Source organism: Felis catus, chromosome A2 (assembly GCF_018350175.1).
Source record: "Felis catus isolate Fca126 chromosome A2, F.catus_Fca126_mat1.0, whole genome shotgun sequence".
Lineage (NCBI taxonomy): Eukaryota > Metazoa > Chordata > Mammalia > Carnivora > Felidae > Felis > Felis catus.
Window position 1 is genome coordinate 96,546,718 of NC_058369.1, and position 20,991 is coordinate 96,567,708.

At 37.0% G+C, this 20,991-nt stretch overlaps 1 long non-coding RNA gene across 1 annotated transcript in view; it reads left to right on the plus strand.

Annotated features, from left to right (window-relative positions):
* The first annotated feature begins 3,229 nt into the window (after window positions 1–3,229).
* Window positions 3,230–20,991, plus strand: part of LOC123383875 — a 123,932-nt gene continuing 106,170 nt past the window's right edge. The window contains exons 1-2 of the long non-coding RNA XR_006594208.1: window positions 3,230–3,309; window positions 4,106–4,217. This is a non-coding gene — a long non-coding RNA (uncharacterized LOC123383875). The remainder of the gene's footprint in view (window positions 3,310–4,105; window positions 4,218–20,991) is intronic.

A 20,991-nucleotide genomic window follows, 5' to 3' on the forward strand; every position in this document is an offset into this window, starting at 1 on the left:
TGGGGCTATTGACAATGGGAGAGTCTACTGGGCAGGGAGTATATGGGAAATCTATGTACCTTCCCCTTAATTTTGCTATGAATCTGAAATTACTCTGAAGAAAATGTCTTAAAAAAAAAAGCCAAGAAAAAAACCCAACTTCATGCTTGCTACTTTTTCTCTATGAGATAAAATCACAATTTCATAAAAAATTGAAAGAAGGATGTAAAAGTATCCTTAAATGATAATCCTTAAGCCTTTGTATATGCTCTATTCATTACTTCTTTGTTTTTCAAATGTTTCTTTATTTTTGAGAGAAAGAGAGAGAGAGAGAGAGACAGAGAGAGAGCAAGTGGAGAGATGCAGAGAGAGAGGGAGACAGAGAACCCTAAGCAGGCTCCATGCCGTCAGCACAAAGCCTGATGTGGGACTTGAACTCACGAACCATGAAATCATGACCTGAGCCCAAATCAAGAATCAGAGGTGTAACTGACTGAGCCATCCAGGTGCCCCTATTCATTACTTCTATTTGCTTGTTTTGTGGAAGTAAGAATTGTTTCTAATACATATAAAGAATTAGAAAAAAAAAAAACCCTAAACTAATAACTGGTAGACATGTAACTTCTTAGAGACTTGGAAAGACACTTTGACAGGACCTATCAAAACAGAAATTGCTATAACTTTGACCCAGCTCTCCCCCTTGTCCCTAGAAATATTCACATAAAGTGCCAACAGATATGTGGGCAATGATCTCACTGTAGCATGGCTTGGAATAAGAACAAATTGGAGACAATTTAAATGTCTATCAACAGGGCCATGGTTAACAAATTATGGCCATCTGGGTTAATAAATACTGTGCAGCTGTTAAAAGAAAGCATAAATATTAGATGTGTATGAGATACTTTTGTGTGAAAGAACTAGGCTACTGAAGAACATGAATAATAATATCTCGTTTTTAAAAAAAATTATTTATTTTGAGAGAGAGAGAGAACATATGCAAGCGTGCAAGCAGGGGAGGGGTAGAGACAGAGACAGAGAGAGAGAGAGAGAGAGAGAGAGAGAGAGAGAGAATCCCAAGCAGGCTCCACCCTGCCAAGACAGAGTCTGACACAGGGCTTGATCTCACAAACTGTGATATCATGACCTGAGCTGAAATCAAGGGTCAGATGCTTAACCTACTGAGCCACCCAGGTGCCCTGATATTATCTCATTTCTGTAAAAATAACTCCTTTACTCCTCTCTTTGCTTCTTTCCTTCCTTTTTCTTTGTAAATGAATTGAGAATGCCCTAAGGATACACATCAAACTATTAGCAGTGGTTACCACCTGGAGAAAGGGAATGGAAAGATGGCAAGTGAGAACTTTAATCTTTTTTTAAAATTTCTTAAATTTTTTTTTAACATTTTATTATTTTTTTTACAGACAGAGAGAGATAGAGCCTGAGTGGGGGGGGGGGGGGGAGGCACAGAGAGAGAGAGGGAGACACAGAATCTGAAGTAGGCTCCAGGCTCTGAGCTGTCAGCACAGAGCCTGTGCTCGAACCCATGAACCAACCGTGAGATCATGACTGAGCCAAAGTCGACACTTAACCAACTAACTGAGCCACCCCAGAGCCCCCCCCCCTTTTTTTTTTACTTTCTGTATGCCTATTATACTTTAATTTTTCTTCTCAATGAATGTATGGTTGTTTTGTAATTAACATTTTTTCCCTAATTTTCTTGAGATGCAATTGACATATAACATTGTATAAGTTTAAGGTGTACAATGTAATGATTTGATATACGCATGTATTGCAAAATGACTACCATGTAAGCTTAGTTAACATCTGTCAGCTCACATAGTTACAAACTTTTTTTTCCTTGTGATGAGAACTTTTAAGATCTATTTTTTTTAGCCACTCATAGTTACCACACTGTACATTACATCCAAGAACTTAATTTATCTTATAGGTGGAAGTTTATGCCTTTTGATCACCTTCATTCATTTCCCTATCACCCCCTCTCCCTGGCCCCACCTCACCTCTGGTTGTTTCAAAAAGAAAGGAGGACAAGGAGAGGAAGGAAGGAAGGAAGGAAGGAAGGAAGGAAGGAAGGAAGGAGGGAAGGAGACAACAGTTATCTGTACTGCAGAGCCAAAGGACCACCTAATCATCAGCGTTCATGATTGATCAGGACTTGGAAGAATGACTTCAGGTAGGACCAGATTCGACCCCAAACAATTGCGAATATTTCTTATTTTCAAAGACAGAATAGTAGACACCACCACTTCCCTTGGTAACCATTTTCATTTGTAATGATCTTGACAAGGAGATATTACTTTCTTCCATCTGAGTATCTCTGTCCCGAGTGTAGAAACAGAACAGCTGATCATCATATATTAACACACAGCGTTAACTTTCAATTACCCATGATAAGGTTAGGGGAGGCTCAGTGACTTTGATAAGGAAACCCACCCCCCACTTCCCATTGTTATGTTTCCCTTTTTAGAGCCCATCACTATGAAGCTGGAATAACTTGCAGAACGGAGGTACACGGTACAGGCACAGCCTGGGAGTCAGCTGTGTACCTGTAGGCAAAGTAGTTAAGCTTTCTAAACCTCAGTTTCCTCATTTGGAAATGATTACAATCATAACGGTAATGATGATAATTCCTCCTACCTTGCGGGCCAGTTGTAAGAATTAGGGGTGCCTAGGTGGCTCAGTCGGTTAAGCTCCCGACTTTAACTCAGGTCACAACCTTCCGGTTGGTTAGTGAGTTCCAGCCCTGCGTCAGGTTCTGTGCTGACAGCTCAGAGCCTGGAGCCTGCTTCGGATTCTGTCTCTGTCTCTGCCCCTCCCCCGCTCACGCTCTCTCTCAAAAATAAATAAACATTAAAATAAAAAAGAGTTATTAGGATTAATTAAAACACGTTGCTCAGAGTAAGTCCTCAATCATGATTATATTTAATCCAACCCTCTAAGGTAACCCAGAGTGCTAGTGGAGTAGAGCGGAGATAAGAACTCACATCTCTTTACTTCAAGGACCCTACATTACAGGGCTTCTGTTAGTCTCTGTGACAACGGTAACTTTTGGGTTGTTATTACCTTACCTGACGGTTGCTCGTTCGCTGCTCGCCTTGTTGAGATCCACTTGATAGTTCAAGAGAGCCTCACATTCAGTATTCCCCGCTTATCCGCCGATCCGCTTTCTGCGGCTTCCGTTTCCCACCGGCACCCATGGTCCGGAAGTAGATGGTCGGCGTTCTGAGGCGCTCTGTCGCAACGCCTACGTCATTCACCACGCTTCATCTCATCTCCGCAGGCAGTTTATCATCTCGTGTCATCACGAGGAGGGTGAGTACAGTACAATAAGATATTTTGAGAGCAAAAGAGACCACCTTCACATAACTTTTATTATAGTATATTGTTGTAATTGTTCCATTTTATTATTAGTTATTACTGTTAATCTCTTACCTTGCCTAATTTATAAATTAAACTTTATCATAGGAATCTATGTACAGGAAAAAAACATATATAGGGTTCAGTGGTACCAGCAGTTTCAGCCATCCACCAGGGATCTTGGAACGTATCCCCCACAGTTAAGGGGTGGGTAGAGTATAACGTACACGTATTCTAGAATGTAAAGGGTTATTCTTTACGTGAGGATCATGGGCAGTATATTCGTTCATCCTCACCAGAAAGGTTCACACTAGAGGAAATGGGATTATACTTCACCAGGAGGGATTTAGATTAGACAGGAAGAAGAACTTCCTGACCGATGATTTCCTTCCCAGCAGGCCTTAAAAATAGAATACTCACCCGTTTATCAGTTTTTAAGACACGGCCAGTTAGAATAGATGGTTTTTCAAGATCTCTTTTAATACTAGGATTACTTTTATCAGAAGCTGTTTCTAAGAGGAACTCATCTTATGCCCATCTATGAATTAAAGAATTTACAGGGATTTTTTCGTTCCCAAAGCAATGGGAAATACTTTTTGTCTTGCCTTGTCTCTTTAAAGGCCTATAAAACTGCTTTAGCAAGCTAAAAAATATGGGAAGTACACAGAAAGAGATTTAGGAAAATATTGTGTGATAAAAATTTACATTTGTATAGCACATTAAAATTATTTACTACAAATATTATTTATAGATATTTGAGTGAACTCTAAGGGGCTTAGGACCGCGTCTGAAATCTAATTCTTTGGACTGGTCGGTCTGTGTAATTGGACTCCACCATGCAGACAACTGAGAATAAATATAAGGTAACACTGACATCTAGTGGATTCTACATGTTATTGCCATTGTTTGGGGTGGACCTTAACAAATTTAACATCAACTCAAAGTTAACATCAGTTATTTTAGACACTGGACTGATAGGACCTGAGAGTCCCTTCCCCTTATTTTAAGAGTACATTAAAAAAAAGTTTTCAAGGATATGTTAGTACTTAAAAATTGTTATTTTATTGTTGTTTTCTAATTTGATTTTATTTTGCGAACTGAATGTGATCTGTGTGATGGTGAGTGACTTGGAATTTGTTGAAACTTCTTTTAAAAGCCAGCCCATGCTAGCTTTTTGTCATTGTTCTATGTGCACACAGAAACAAAATATACTTTGGTTTGGTTTTGTTTTGTTTTTTGCAGAGTTCTTATATATAAGTGTGAATTTGGTTGTCCCAAGTTTTCTATATCTTAAGGATTTGAGGCGTGAGGGAGTTACTCACTTTATTATATTGTGATACAAATAAGGTAAAAATCTTCCTCTATGATTGTGGTTTGTCACCATCTCATTATACTTCTGTCAGGTTTTTTGCTTTCTGTATATACACTGTTAAATGCACATAAATTCATGGCTTTTCAATCTTCTTAGTGAAATGGTCTTTTAGATTATGTAGTGTCTCTCTTTGTCCTCATTATTGCCTTTTGCCTTAAGTTCCATTTTATATGTCATTAGTATTGCCACAATAGCTTCCCTTGGGAAATTACTTGCTGGGTATTTCTTAAATCCTTTTATAGTTATTGACCTTTTTGTGTCCTTTTATCTAAGTTGTTTCCCTTGTAAGCCTTACATGGCTGGCTTAAAAAAGTCTGGGGCGCCTGGGTGGCTCAGAGCCTGGAGACTGCTTCAGATTCTGTGTCTCCCTTTTTCTGCCCCTCCCCTGCTTGCACTCTGTCACTCTCTGTCTCTCAAAAAATAAAATACAATGTTAAAAAAATTTTTTTTTTAATTTTTTTTAACGTTTATTTATTTTTGAGACAGAGAGAGACAGAACATGAACGGGGGAGGGGCAGAGAGAGAGGGAGACACAGAATCGGAAGCAGGCTGCAGGCTCTGAGCCATCAGCCCAGAGCCCGACGCGGGGCTCGAACTCAGGGACCGTGAGATCCTGACCTGAGCCGAAGTCAGAGGCTTAACCGACTGAGCCACCCAGGTGCCCCAATGTGAAAAATTTTTTAAAAATATTGAGGATCTCTGTCTTTCAATAGTGAGTTTATTCTCTTTACAAATACTGTGATTATTGATATATTTAAACTTACTTCCACAATCTCATTTTGTGTTTTTTTAAATTTACTGTATTTTCTCTGTATTTTCTTTCTTTTTATTATGATCTATTGTATATGTATATGTATGTATATATATACATATATATATATACACAATATATATGTATATATTCCTCTCTCCACTATTTTAGGATACATTGTACTATCATTTTCTTTTAGCTTTTTTTTATCATGAAATTGTTCAACTGTGCAAGTATGTGTATGACCACTCATGTGCCCTTCTCCCAGCTTTAAGAAGTTTTAACCCTAGAATTTGGCTGTAACTGCCTCAGGTTTATTAAATAAGAAAAAAACAAAAAGGACAGATTCAGTTGAAGTCTTTGTGTATCCCTCCTCAATCTCAGTTTTCCTTCTCTCTCTCTCAAGGATTCACCTCTGTTATGAATTAGATGTTTATTAATTCCATATTTGCTTTAACATTTTTTCTGTATTTTCTAGTTTTAAATGTTTTGCTATTTTAAACATCTATATGAATAATATATCTTTCTTATCAACATTATGGTTTTGACACCCATTCGTGTTAGTTGACACGCATCTGGTTCACCACTTTAATTCCTGTACAGTAGTATTCCATTTGCATATATACATTTTTGTCCTACCTATTCTCCTGTTGATGGATATTTAGTTTCTCCTTAAGTTTTTCTTATTTCAAACAATGTTAGAATGATGTTCTTTCGATTTCTCCATGTGCACAGGTGTAAGAATTTCTTTAAAGCAACTCTTTTGTTGATGTACCCCCTAAAATAATCTTGACAAACTATGTAATTTCTTGCACTCTTTAGTGATAGTATTTAAATGTTTTCATTTAAAATTTGAATTGTAGCAAATGATGTGATGTTTGGTTTATTGTAAATATTGATATTTTAAAATATGACTGTTCAGAAAATACAAATATCAAAGGAGGTTGATAGGCACCAATATCATCAGTATAAAGTTACATGAGAAGTTCTATTATATAGTAGTCGGAAATTTTACATTGTTCCCTTTCCAGCTTCAATGCGGGTTTCCAATACACTCTACAGAGTTTTATCCTAATGCATTGTTTGATATTTGAAAATATTTTCTCTATTGCCCTATCATATTTCCTTACAACAAAATATACATCAAAATGTAGACATTTTTTCTCTGTGGCCAAAAGACTCTGTGTGGTAAAACATTTCATTCTGAATTGAGCTATTTGTACCATTATAAGCAGTACAAAATTGGTCAAAGCAGCATAATTATTTTGGTGAATGGTTATTAAGCATAAATATTAAATTTTTACCAAAACCATATTTGGTAAAATATGTTTGAGTGTTTTTCAATTAGTTTATGTATCTATGGAAAAATAATTATTATTGCTAGAAAACTATGAGTGCAGCACCAATCCTATTCCTGCTTTTTATTTTTATAGCTGAAGCTGCTGAGAATATTGTTCATATAAAAAAATGGATGAGAATGGAGTATTTTGCTAGAACCATGTCAATTATTTGAACTTATAATGAGTCATACTGTAAAAAATTATGTAATTATCTATCATAAATGTTAATAACCTGTCAGCTGACAACTCAATTAGATCTGCTTTTAGTTTTGTTGAAAGCAAAGATTTGGAAACAATCTGATTTACAAAATGTTCTGTCATACAGATATTATAGTCATTCACTTTCTCAGATTCTGGGAAATACACCAAAAAGTCTTTAGCAGTCCTATGGAAAAATTATACTTGTTGCTGTTTTACTTAGAGGTGTCTTGTAAAACCAATATAACTAGAAAGTTTGGGGAAAATAAATATATTGTTAATTTCAAAACAGCTTTGCTAATATGATAATTTTTGATAAACATCCATAATCTCATGTTTTAAAGATATTTTCATCAAAATCTTAGAACTATAGATTTATATAATTCAGTCCACTTAGAATGGCAGACTAAAACTTAATTTGCAAAGCTATCAGCCAAATTAAAGCTTCTGATAGAAAAAGTGTGACTTCATTTTTTAAAATTCAAACATGTGTTAATACACATTTCAAGGTATATTATGAAAGACAATGAAAAATAAAAGTGCATCTTTTTCTATTGAAAAAGAGGAAGTTACTGTGATATATATAGCTCTAATATAAAATATTCTTTTTTGTAAGTAGTAAGTAGTACTGTTTTTCATTATTTAATTTGAAGTACACAATATGTAGCCAAAATAGCATGATATATGTGAAAAGCAGTAAGCAAAGACATGGGATTTCTTTTGGTAAGAAAGTGTGTGTGTGTTTGCTTATTGAACTCTCTTTTTTATCTTTTGGAAATCATGTAAAAAACTTAAAATAATTTTAATGCTTTCAAAGACATCATCTTATCTGTCTTTAAAACAATAAAGGTATATTTGCTGTAAATATATTGAACCACAATTTAATAGGAACCATAAACATTTTATAAGGTGACATCAGATCATCTTACATAAACTTACATAATTATTACTACATAATTATATAAGTGGTATAAATAATACATAATACAATTTGATAAATATGCTTTCACCATCTCATGGAATATTTCTTTACTAATTTATTGGTTGTTTAATAAAAATAGTGTTTATTCTGTTCCAAGTATTCTGCAAATGTTAACTGATCTATTTCTCATAACAATCCTGTGAGATACCTCCTGTAATTTATCCCCATTGTTTTTAAGATTATTTATTTTTTAGAGAGGGAGTGCAAGCAGGGAAGGGGCAGAGAGAGAGAGAGAGGGGACAGAAGATCCAAAACGGGCTCCATGCCTACAGCAGCGAGCCTGATGTGGGGCTCGAACCCATGAACCACGAGATCAAGACCTGAGCCGAAGTCAGACGCTCAACCAACTGAGCCGAAGTCAGACGCTCAACCAACAGGTGCCCCAGTTTATCCCCATTTTATTTTATTTTATATATTTTTTTCAACGTTTATTTATTTTTGGGACAGAGAGAGACAGAGCATGAACGGGCGAGGGGCAGAGAGAGAGGGAGACACAGAATCGGAAACAGGCTCCAGGCTCTGAGCCATCAGCCCAGAGCCCGACGCGGGGCTCGAACTCACGGACCGCGAGATCGTGACCTGGCTGAAGTCGAACGCTTAACCGACTGTGCCACCCAGGCGCCCTGATCCCCATTTTATAGCCAAGGAGACCAAGGCACAGAGAAGCACCTTGAACACTTACACAGGTAGTAAGAGGCACAGTGAGTTTATATCAAACAACATACATATTGAACCTGAAAGATAGCCATTCAGTTGTCATTCCTAATTCCATGCCATAAATTTTGAAACATGAAGTAGTTCTGAACATCTTTCCAGTTTCTTGTAAATGAAGCAGCATCACTTCCTTGCTCTGCTTCAGCTTTCAGTTTAAAGACTCCTTTCTTTTCAAATGAAGGCACCTCCGAGGATTTTGAGACTAGTTGCTAAGAGTAAATTACACATAAATATGTGGGAAGACCCCTTTTGGCATTCATTATTTCTTACTAATGTTCTCCTTGCATGACTCTTATGGGACTTTCTTCAGGAAGGATTGTGTGGTAACAGGAGACCAAAGGGATGAAATCATTAAAATGAATGTCATTTCTCCCATCTTCCTATACCACTATGTAAGTTCATGACATTCTAGCATGGGCCAAAATATCCTGTTCTTAACACTCTGCTTCTCTATCTTAAAACAAATATGCATAAGGCACAAAAAGACCTTTGGATTACAGTACATTAGTCAATCATTAAAGAAGAAACCAATAACTCAAACTGCTTCTTTATGTGGTGCCCCTGAGGTTTTTACATTTGGGCTGGACCCCATAATAAAATTTAGAATGGGAAGAGCCATGTCTCTGTATCAGCCAGGATAGGCAATTTATGTTGTAGTAACAAACAACCCCCACATTTCAGTGGCTTCAAACAACAAAGTTTCATTATCTTTCAACCTGCATTCTTGGATTAGCTGGGCTCTGCTGTACATTATCTTCACTTTGGGCCCCAGGCTGAAAGAGCTGCTTCTATCTGGGGTGTTACCAGTTATTGTAGCAAAGGAAAACAGGGCTCTGGAGTGGTTTGCTCTGGTAAGCCAATACTCTGAGCATTGTAGAGTGGGAAGGATGTTTGTAAAAAGGGTTGGATGAACAGAACAAATTATATGAGTCTTAGAGTGAATGGAGCAGGCATTGTTTTTATGTAGATCACTTTAGGAAAGAATAGATATGAAAATTAAAAGTCTAAAACTCATTTATTTTCCCATGCCCTGGTATGCATTGAAAGGCTTCCATCTACCCCACAAAAACACAGGTACTCTGGTTTGAAGATCCATGGTTGAAGGGAATATAATTAGAAGTGGAATTGCTGGATTAGAACATGCACATCTTCAACTTGTAGTGTATTGATAAATGATTGCACTAGTGCTTGCTCCAATTTTCATTTCCATTGGCAGTGGACCAGTGTTCCCTTTGTTCTACGTCTTTGCCAACACGTACTACTGACAATCTTTCAAAAATTTTGCCGATCTGATAGGTGTGATTCATTATCTCTTTGTTATATTGAGATTCACATTTTTCTTTCTGCTACTGACTTTGAGCATCTGTTCATATGTTTGTTGAACATTCCGATTTCTCCTTCTGTAAATTATTGTTTCATTCATCCCTTTTTCTACTGGATTTTTTTGGAGGGGGGGTCTTGTTCTTGTCAATGTGTAAAATATTCCTGTATCATACTTTTACATATATACAAACATTTATATATATAGGGCTCATTTATCCCTCTGCTTACTCAGCATCTTCACTTGGATGTCTCTGCTTTTATATGCATCTTAGACCTGCTATGGCCAAGATGAAATTCCTGATCTTCCCTCAATATCACCTCTATTTGCAGTCTTTCCCATTTCAGTTATTGCAAACTCCATCTTGGGGTGCCTGGGTGGCTCAGTTGGTTAAGCATCTGCCTCTTGATTTCGTCTCATGTCATGATCTCATGGTTCATGAGTTTGAGACCCTAGCAGGGCTCTGCACTGACAGTGTGGAACCTGCTTGGGGTTCTCTCTCTCTCTCTCTCTCTCTCTCTCTGCCCTAACCCACTCGTGTGCTCTCTCTCTTTCAAAATAAATACCTGGAAACTCCATCTTTCCAATTAGGATAAAACTCTTAGAATCATCATCTACTGTTCTCATTCTCTCCCAACCAGCATTGAATCTGGCAGTAAATTCGGTCGACTACACTTTAGGAATACACCAGAATCTGACTACTTTTTGTCACCATCTTCTCTGGCTTGGATAATCACAATGGCCCGTGGCCCATAGCTTGTCTCCCTATCTCCCTCCTTGTTCCTGCCCACCCTCTCCTGTACCCCTAGTCTACTCTCAAAGTCTTGAGAAAATAAAAAAGATTGCTACTTTCAACAAAGCTTTGCTAATGTGATAATTTTTGATAAAAGCAAGCAGAGGGACTCAATGGTTTCTATCTTACCCAGAGGAAAATCCAGTGTCCTATCATGGCTTATGCAAACTCATCAGGTCTGGCCTCCATCTACCATCCAACTTCATGCCCTTCATTTTCCCACTTGCTTATTCTGCTCCAGTTACACTGGCTTCCTTTTTGTTCTTCAGATATTTCCAGCCTGTTCCTGCTCCATGGTCTTTGTGCTTACTGTCTTTTCTGCTTGGTGGATTCTACATGACCTGCTCCCTTATCTCCTTCAAAGCTAGGGTTCAGTTTACTTTAATCACCTTTTCAGTGACACCTTTCCTGAACCTACTGTTTTAAATTGTAATGAACTTTTCATCCATACTCTCCGGCCTGCCATTCCTTATATCCTTTCTCTGCTTTATTTTTCTCTTAGGCTTACACTAGGGATATACTAAATAATAAGCTTATTTGTTTATTTTCTGACTCCCTCTAGTAAAATCCAAGCTCTGAGAGGGCAGATAATTTTGTGTTTTGTTCACTGTTACATTTCTACCGTCTAGAACTAATGCAGAATAGGAATTCAACAGTCTTGGAATGAGTAAAGACCTATTTTGCTTTTACATAGACAGATGTATGCATATTTTCTTTTATAGCTTCTAATATCCTGTCTTAGGATTTTCTCCCACTTAGACTGTACTTTTACTTTCATAGACTTTTAAAAAAATTTTTTATTATTTTGAAATTCATTTTTCTTTTTTTTATGTTTATTTATTTTGAGACAGAGAGACTGTGCAGGGGAGGGGCAGAGAGAGAGGGAGAGAGAGATTCCCAAGCAGACTCTGCACTGTCAGCATGGAGCCCAATGTAGAGCTCGAACCCATGAACCATGAGATCATGACCTGAACCAAAGCCAAGAGTCAGACACTTAACTGACTGAGCCACCCAGGTGCCCCTGAAATTCATTTTTCTAAATATTCATCTGCCACCAGAGCAGCTAAATATATTAAACAAATACTAATAGATCTGAAGGGAAAAATAACAATACAATGATAGTAAGGGACTTCAATATACCACTTTCAAAAATAGACATATCGTATAGACCAAAAATTGATAGGGAAACATTGGACTTGAAATATATTTTAGATCAAATGGACCTTACAGGAATATACAGAACATTTCATCCAACAGCTGCAAAACACACATTCTTCTCAAGTTTACATTTAACATTCTTGAGGATAGAGCATATGTTAAGTTACAAAACAAGTCTTAGCAAATTTAAAGATTGAAATCATACTGAGTATCTTTTCTGACCAAAATGGTATTAAACTAGAAATCAATAACAGGAGGAAACTGGAAAATTCACAAGTAAGTGGAAATTAAACAACACACTCCTGAACAACCAAGGGGTAAAAGAAGAAATAAAAAAGGGAATAAAAAATATCCCCAGACAAGTGAAATTGTAAACACAACATACAAAAATCCAAAAAGTCAACATGCAAATTTGAAAATTCAACATGCAAAAATTTAAAACTCATGATATGCAGCAAAAAGCAGTGGGAAGTTATAACAATAAATGTTTGACTTAAGAAAAAAGAAAGATCTCAAAAAAATAACTGAACTTTACACCTCAGAGGATTAGAAAATGAAGAGCAAACGAACCCCAACATTAGCAGAAGAAAGGAAATAATAACAACAAAAAATCAGAGTAGCAATAAATGAAATAGAGACCAGAAAAACAATAAAACTGAGAGCTTTATTTATTTTGAAAGATAAAATTGACAAACCTTCAGCTAGACTAAGAAAAGAAGAGGAAGACTCAAAAAAAAAAAAAATCAGAAACGAAAGAGGAGACATTACAAATGGTACTACAGAATACAAAGGATCATAAGTGACTACTTCAAACAGTTATAAGCCAACAAATTGGATAATGTAGAAGAGATAAAGTCCTAGAAACACACAACCTATGAAAACTGAATCATGAAGAAATAAATAAGCTTAACAGACCAATAATGAGTAAGGAGTTGAGTAAAAAATCAGAAAGCCCCCAATAAAATCCAGGCCCAGGTGGCTTCACTGGTGAATTCTACTGAACATGTATAGAAAAATTAATGTCAATTCTTCTCAAACTCTTCCAAAAAGTTGAAGCAGAGGTAACACTCCCAAATTCATTTTACAAAGCCAGCATTATCCTGATACCAAAGCCAGATAATGACACTACAAGAACACTACAGGGCAATATTCCTGATGAACATAGGTGTAAAAATTCTCAACAAAATATTAGAAACCAAATTCAACAGCACATTAAAAGAATTATACGTCATTATCAAGTGGAGTTATCCTTGGGATGAAAGGATGGTTCAACATACACAAATCAAAAATAAAATATACCACAATATTAGAATGAAAGATAAAAACCATATAAACATATTAATAGATATAGAAAAAGATACATTTGACAAAATTTGACATTCTTTCATGATAAATACTGTCAACAAATTAGGTATAGAAGGAATGTACCTCAACAGATACAAGGTACTTACAAATTGTTAAGATAATAAATTTTAATGCTATTACTACCAAAAAAATGGAGTTCAAGTTCAGTATGGGTCAGGAATTCAAACACTACAAGACTACGAGAGACTGAAAAATTGTTTTCTGCTCTTTACTCTATTTCCCAGTCCCACTTACTCAGCAAAAATTACCATGGGGAAGGATTCACAGGTTAAACGATTTATTATTTTTTTTGCTTTTGGAGGTCTTCCAGATTCTAATCTGCCATGTTCCTCCACATTGTCATTGAAAATGGGATTCGTTTCTCCCTGTCCTTGGAAAGTTTGCTCCTCTGACTGTACCTGGCCTAATCACTTCCCCCCAGGTGTAGAAGTGACTGCTATTCTTTGCTCACATATGAGGAGCTTACTCCTCTGAAGAATGTACTTCATTCAGAGTAAAAGCATCCATTGCTGTTTATAATTTTAATGAAAAGAATACTTTAAAATTTATCTGGTGTTTTCCTGCTAGCATGCATAGGATGGTCTATCCTACATCTAAACCAGAAGTGGAACTCCCTTGCACTTTCCCCCCCTTAACTTCAGGGTTAAGTGACACACACTTAATTGTATACATTTAAAGTATAAAATTTGATATGTTTTGGCTGTTTATATTTTTTAAGTTTATTTTGAGAGAGAGAAGAGAGAGAGCAAGTGCACAGGCATGTGGGCCGGGGAGGGGCAGAGAAAGTGGGAGAGAGAATCCCAAGCAGGCAGAGCCCCACAGGACAGGGCTCAAACTCATGAGCCATGAGATCATGACCTGAGCTGAAATCAAGAGTCAGTCACTTAACTGACTGAGCCACCCAGGCACCCAGGTTGTTTACATTTTTGACTATTCATTTTCTCTCCTGTGTTTTTTGATATCATTCCTACTTGCATTTAAGTGTTTTTGTGATTGTAAGTCATATTGCTCACTGGAATATAATTTCCATAAGGGACATGTCTTCATCAGCACTTTATCCTCAGGGCTTGGAATAATGTCTGACACATAAGGAGTAAATGGATGAGGAAAATATAAAGATTTAGATCTGGAGTTAATCTCTGCTAAGCCACTTACTAATTGTGTGACCTTTGCAAAATACTTAGCTTCTCTGAGTGCAGTTTTCCCCACCTGAATACTAGGATGAGTGTGTCTACGTTGTGAGATTTGAATTTAGATATCAATATAGGACAGGATTTACCTGGCTTTGTAAGGATTCACGTGAAAAAAAATGTGAGTGTTGTAGTTGATTCAATATCAGTCAGGATCATGGTGTCTACTGACTGGTAAAAAGAAGACAGGTATAGTCTTGGTGACATTAGGCAGTTTAACGTTTATATAGCACAGTAGCCTATGGGTTCAACTGGTTAGAACATGTCTCCTGGATTGTTCTACCCTGAGCATGAATTTTAAGAATGAAGTGAGGGGCGCCTGGGTGGCGCAGTCGGTTAAGCGTCCGACTTCAGCCAGGTCACGATCTCGCGGTCCATGAGTTCGAGCCCCGCGTTGGGCTCTGGGCTGATGGCTCAGAGCCTGGAGCCTGTTTCCTATTCTGTGTCTCCCTCTCTCTCTGCCCCTTCCCCGTTCATGCTCTGTCTCTGTCCCAAAAATAAATAAACGTTAAAAAAAAAAAAAGAATGAAGTGAAAACTGGAGCACAGCCAGGAACGACCTACAAGCATAGTGATGGGTCTGGAAACGATCACATGTCCTCATAATTTTAGATCTGGTGATGATGGGTGATTTTGTGGATTATTTTAAGTGAAGACATGATTACTGTTGGCTAATATTTAAACTGTCTTGTAAATAGTGAGGGGACCTATTCTTTGTTCTGGAAGGAATGCTTGGCACTAACTGGTGTCATGCACAGGGACATGCATTTTGAAATTAATACAGGGAAAACTCTCTCACACGTAGAGTGCCTGGCAAAATAGGGCCTTACCTGTTACCTGGTAAGCATTCAGGTGGCTGAGTGACCACCTGAATTGTCAGGGAAATTAGAGCAGGGCTAAGTGACACTGACAAACCCCTTCCAACTCCGTTTCTGTGATTCTGTCACTCACAAATTGAAAGCCACTAAATTATACCAGATATCATATGCTGAAGGCTGATTACCACATAGCCTGGGTAGGTTTCCTAGAGGAAGATCAAAATAAATGGATAAAAATTGACTCAGTTGGAGGTTGGGATTTGTAAATAAGCAAGGAGGCCTCCCTGTCGACAAAGAAATGAATCATCAGGGGTTTTGAGTGGCTGTTCCTAGTAACTTGATACAACATGAAGTACATTGGACTGGAATAACCTGGTTCTAAATCTCCACAGTGTTACCAGTTCTACCTGAAGTTCTGTTATTACCTGAAGTTCTACCATTAAGAGTTTTCTTTTTGAAACTTAAAGTGTTTTGATTTGTTAGTGGTTACCTATTTAAGTGAATTAAACCATTGGTTAAATTTTGTTTAATCGGTGGAATGAAAATTTTTTTCAAATAAAAATTTATGGGACAAGAGCATATACATTTGTAAACAAAATGAAAAGTGTTCTGGATAAAAATGGAAAGCTGTACCTACTGAGATTGTCTTCATTTTCACTGTACTTTCTTCCTCAAAGACCCTCCACTAAAATTTTGGGTTCTTCAGGGCAAGGATTAGAAAACATTCCATAAAATTACTGTCAGCAGTCAGTAAAGGGAGGGTGATACAGAATTTCTGACCTGAGGAGTGGGAAAGAAGAAAAGAGGCAGATACAAATTTTTCCCATTTTCTCATTTTTGGAGAGCCTGAGACTCTAGGCTTCATAGTACCAAAAATGAGACGTTTCCTTAAGGTTTGCATCTCTTTTGGAACTGGCTGACCTCATTCCAAGTTAATCACATCCAGCTCCTAAGGAGATGCAAGGCCAAGAGCATACATAAATCAGTAAGATCCCAGCAGGAAATAGATGGCACATGCAAACTAGTATAATTTGGGGAAGATAATTTAAGGGAATATACCCAGAAGTGTTAGTGCAGGAAACCATAAGCACTGTCCTGAGCTTAATGGCAGTGGAGCTGTTCCCCGTGAGGCCTACAGAAATGAATACACGGAGAGGTTTTAGAATCCAAAAGGAGAGAGAGTCTTGTCAAGTAGTCTCACTAGAAAGAAGTAGTTACCTACCTGCTTCCGATTCTCTGTTTCCCTCTCCCTCTGCCCCTCCCCCACTCATGCTCTGTCTCTCTCTGTCTCAGAAATAAATAAATATTTAAAAAAATTAAAAAAAAGGGGGGGGGGCGCCTGGGTGGCTCAGTCGGTTGAGCGACCGACTTTGGCTCAGGTCATGATCTCAGGGTTTGTGAGTTCAAGCCCCGCTTCGGGCTATGTGCTGACAGCTCAGAGCCTGGAGCCTGCTTCTGATTCTGTGTCTCCCTCCCTCTCTGCCCCTCCCCCACTCATGCTCTGTCTCTCTTTCTGTCTCAGAAATAAATAAACATTAAAAAAAAATTTAGGAAGAAGTAGTTACCTTTAGTCAGGAGCACAACCAGAAAGATGTGCAAAGAGGTGAAAGGTGACTTTGCAAAGAGGAAGCAGGGTAATAAATATCTTACTCTTCCCCTTCCCTTTAGTTTCTTACTGAGGCCTCCTAAACAGCCAACCCCAACTGGAAGCCAGAGAGTGAGTATGCCTTTGATGTGGTCCACACAGGTGAGCATCTTGGGCAGAAAGGAGTGAAGAAGGTGGAGAGCAGAACCATGGACAAATGGAAGTTACTAGAACCATAAAAAACCTTTGGAGAATAAAATCTACCAAGTAACAAACATGTTTTGGATACTGGCTAATGCAAAATAATGAACTAAACATAGAGTAGAGGAGGAAATTATTCTTCATTTTTCTAAAACCTTCACCAATGGTTCAGATTAGAGAACTGCTGAGCCTCGGGGTGTTAGACAGTGAACTCTAGCTTCTACGACCCTGCAGTGACCTGAGCATGTCATTCTCTTCATTCCATCAGTAGAGCCTAGCAAGCACTGACTAATTCCATGAGCTTTATAGTTACTGTTTTCCCTCTAAGTCGTAAATGCCAGAAGTATGAAACAGGGAAGTACACCTCTTTTCACTGTATCCCACCCAAATTTACCACAGAGGAAAGGAACTGCAGTGCTATAACATTCCAGGGGCTATTAAGAGTTATTTTAAGTCATATATGTTATTTATACATGTATTTCATATGTATTATATGTATGTTATACACATACATATGTGGATATACATATATATGTATACATTAATTCATTTACTCAAGGTTACCTAAATTATAGAAAACTTACAAAATTGACTAAAAAAGTAAGTTTGAAAAGTCTTATCACTATTAAAGAAACTGAGGGGTACCTGGGTGGCTCAGTAGGCTCAGAGCATCTGACTCTTCCTTTTGGCTCAGGTCATGATGTTGTGTTTTGTGAGTTTGAGCCCTGTGTTGGGCTCTGTTGTTGCCAGCCTGGAGTCTGCTTGTAATTGAGTCTGCTTGTAATTCTCTCTGTCTCCTTCTCTCTGCCCTTCCCCTGCTCTCTCTCTCTCTTTCTCTCTCTCTCTCTCAATAAATAAATAAATAAATAAATAAATAAATAAATAAAAATAAGAAGAAACTGAAATCATGGTTTTAAGCCTTTCTACTAAGACAACTGATAAGCCAAACAGGCTTACATACAATTTCAGGAAACTTAATTATATATATGTATATAAACATATATATGTGAATAAATTTGTAAATATAAATTTATATATATAAACTTACTGTTTGTTTTCAAAGTTGGTGTGAATTATTGATAATATTCTCTTAACTTTTTTAAATTAAAAAACTTTGGAGGGGAATATTAGAGATTCACATGTAGCTGTTAAGAAATAATACAGAAATCCAGTGATATAGTCAAGATACAGATAATTTTATCTCTACAAGGATCACTTCTATTACCCTTTTATAATCACACCCATTTTTCTTTCTACTTCCCCAGACTGGGGCTTAACTCCCAACAACCAATAACCTGTTCTCCAATTCTATAATTTTATAACTTCAAGAATGTTACATGAATTGAACCACTCAGTATATAAGCTTTTGGGATCAGGTTTTTTTAATATTCTGCCAATTCTCCAATTTGTTAAGTGTGTAAATAGTTTGTTTCATTTTATTGCTGAGTAATATTTCATCATATGGAGGGTTCTCTAGTTTAGCTATTTACCTGTTGACGGACATCTGGGTTGTTCCCAGTTTGGGAATATTATGAATAAAGCTGTTTTAAACATTTATGTGCAGGTTTTGGGATGAACATAAGTTTTCATTTCTCTGGGATAAATTCCCAGGAGTGCAATTGTTGGGTTGCATACTAGTTGCACAGTTATATTTTTAAGAAACTGCCCAACTGTCTTCTAGGGTAGCTATATTATTTTATATGCCATCTGTGATGCATGAGTTTCTCTGCATTCTGCCAGGATTTAGTATTGGCACTATTTTTTTTTTTTTTTTAATGCTAGACATTCTGATAGGTATGTAGTGATAACACATTGTGGTTTTAGTCCACATTCCCCTAGTGGCTAATGATGTGGAGCATGTTTTCATGTGCGTATTTGCCATCTATAGTCCTCTTTGAATGAAGTGTCTCGATGTCTTTTCATGTCCCTCACCCATTTCTAATTGGAATGGGTGTTTTGTTTTGTTTTGTTTTGTTTTGTTTTGTTTTGTTTTTAACAGTTGAGATTCGAGCATTCTTTATATATTCTGGGTATTAGTCCTTTGTCAGATAATGTAGTTTGCAAATATTTATTCTCTATCCTGTCTTTTCACCTTCATATAGGATGTTTCATACTAAGTTTTTTATTTTGATTAAGTCCAGTTTATCAATTTTTCTTTTCATGGATGGTGCTTTTGATGTCAAGATTAAGAAGGCTTTGCCTGTATACCAAAGATTTTCTCCTGTCTTTTTTCCCTTAAAGTTTATAATTTTGTAAAGTTAAAATATTTATTATTAAACCTAAACCTTTGGTTAATTTTGAGTTAATTTTTGCATAAGGTATGAGGTTTAAATTGAAGTTCATTTTTTTAACCTATGGATGTCCAATCACTCTAGCACCATTTGTCAAAAAGGCTATCCTTCCTCCATTGAATTACTTTCACGACTTTGTCAAAAATCTGTAGAGCCTATTTACGTGAGTCTATGTGTAAATTCTCTATTGTGTACCATTGATCGGTGTATCTATCTCTCTGCCAACACTACATGGCTTTGATCACTAAGTCTTGAAGTCAAATATATTCTTCCCACTTTATTCTTCTTTTTAAAAATTGTTTTTAGCTATGCTACTTCCTTTGCCTTTCTGTATAAATTTTACAACAATTTTGTCTATATCTACAAAGAATTTTGTGAGGATTTTTATAGGAATTGCATTGAAACTATATATCAACTTGGGAAAAATAGATAGATACCTTTACTATATTGAGTCTTCTAATTCATGAAAATAGCGTGTATTTCCATTTATTTACAACTCTGATTTCTTTCATTAGCATTTTGTAATTTTCAATATAAGAGTTATGCACATGTTTTGTTAGACTTACACTTAAGCATTTCAGGTTTTTTTGAGTGATTACAAAAGGTATTGATATTTTATTTTGATGTCCATGTGTTCATGGCTCATCTATAGAAAGACAATTTTTTTAATAACGATTTTTTATTTGGGCACAGTTGACCACAGTGTTATTTTATTTTCAGGTGTACAACGTAGTTGTTCAACATCTCTATGTTATGCTATCTATGCTCACTTCAAGTGTAGCTACCATCTATCACCATACAATGCTATTCCAATACCATTGACTATATTTTCTACACTGTGGCTTTTATTCCTGTGATTTATTCATTACATAACTAGAAGCCTGTATCTTCCACTCCCCTTTGCCCATTTTGCCCATCTCCTCTCCCCCTTCTCTCTAGCAATTATTAGTTTGTTCACTGTATTTATAGGTCTGATCTGCTATTTGTTTGTTTGTTTATTCATTTTTTTTTAACGTTTATTTATTTTTGAGACAGAGCATGAACGGCGGAGGGTCAGAGAGAGGGAGACACAGAATCTGAAACAGGCTCCAGGCTCTGAGCTGTCAGCACAGAGCCCGACGTGGGGCTCGAACTCATGGACTGTGAGATCATGACCTGAGCCGAAGTCGGCTGCTTAACTGACTGAGCCACCCAGGCGGCCCTCATTTTGTTTTTTTAATTACACACATTTTATTTGAGTTTATTGTCTATTTTCTAACTTTTGAAGTTTATACCTGTTTACTTTTCACTCTTATTTGGAATAAGCGATTAAGATCATACATTTCTTTTTTTCTAATTTTTTTTTAAGTTTATTTATTTATTTTGAGAGAGGGCATGAGAGCAAGTGGGGGAGGGGCAGAGAAAGAGAAGGGGGGAGAGAGAGAGAGAGAGAGAGAGAGAGAGAGAGAGAGAGAGAGAGAGAATCCCAAGCAGGCTCTGCGCTGTCAGCACAGAGCCCGACATGGGGCTTGAACTCATGTACTGTGAGATCATGACTGAGCCAAAGTCGGATGCTTAAC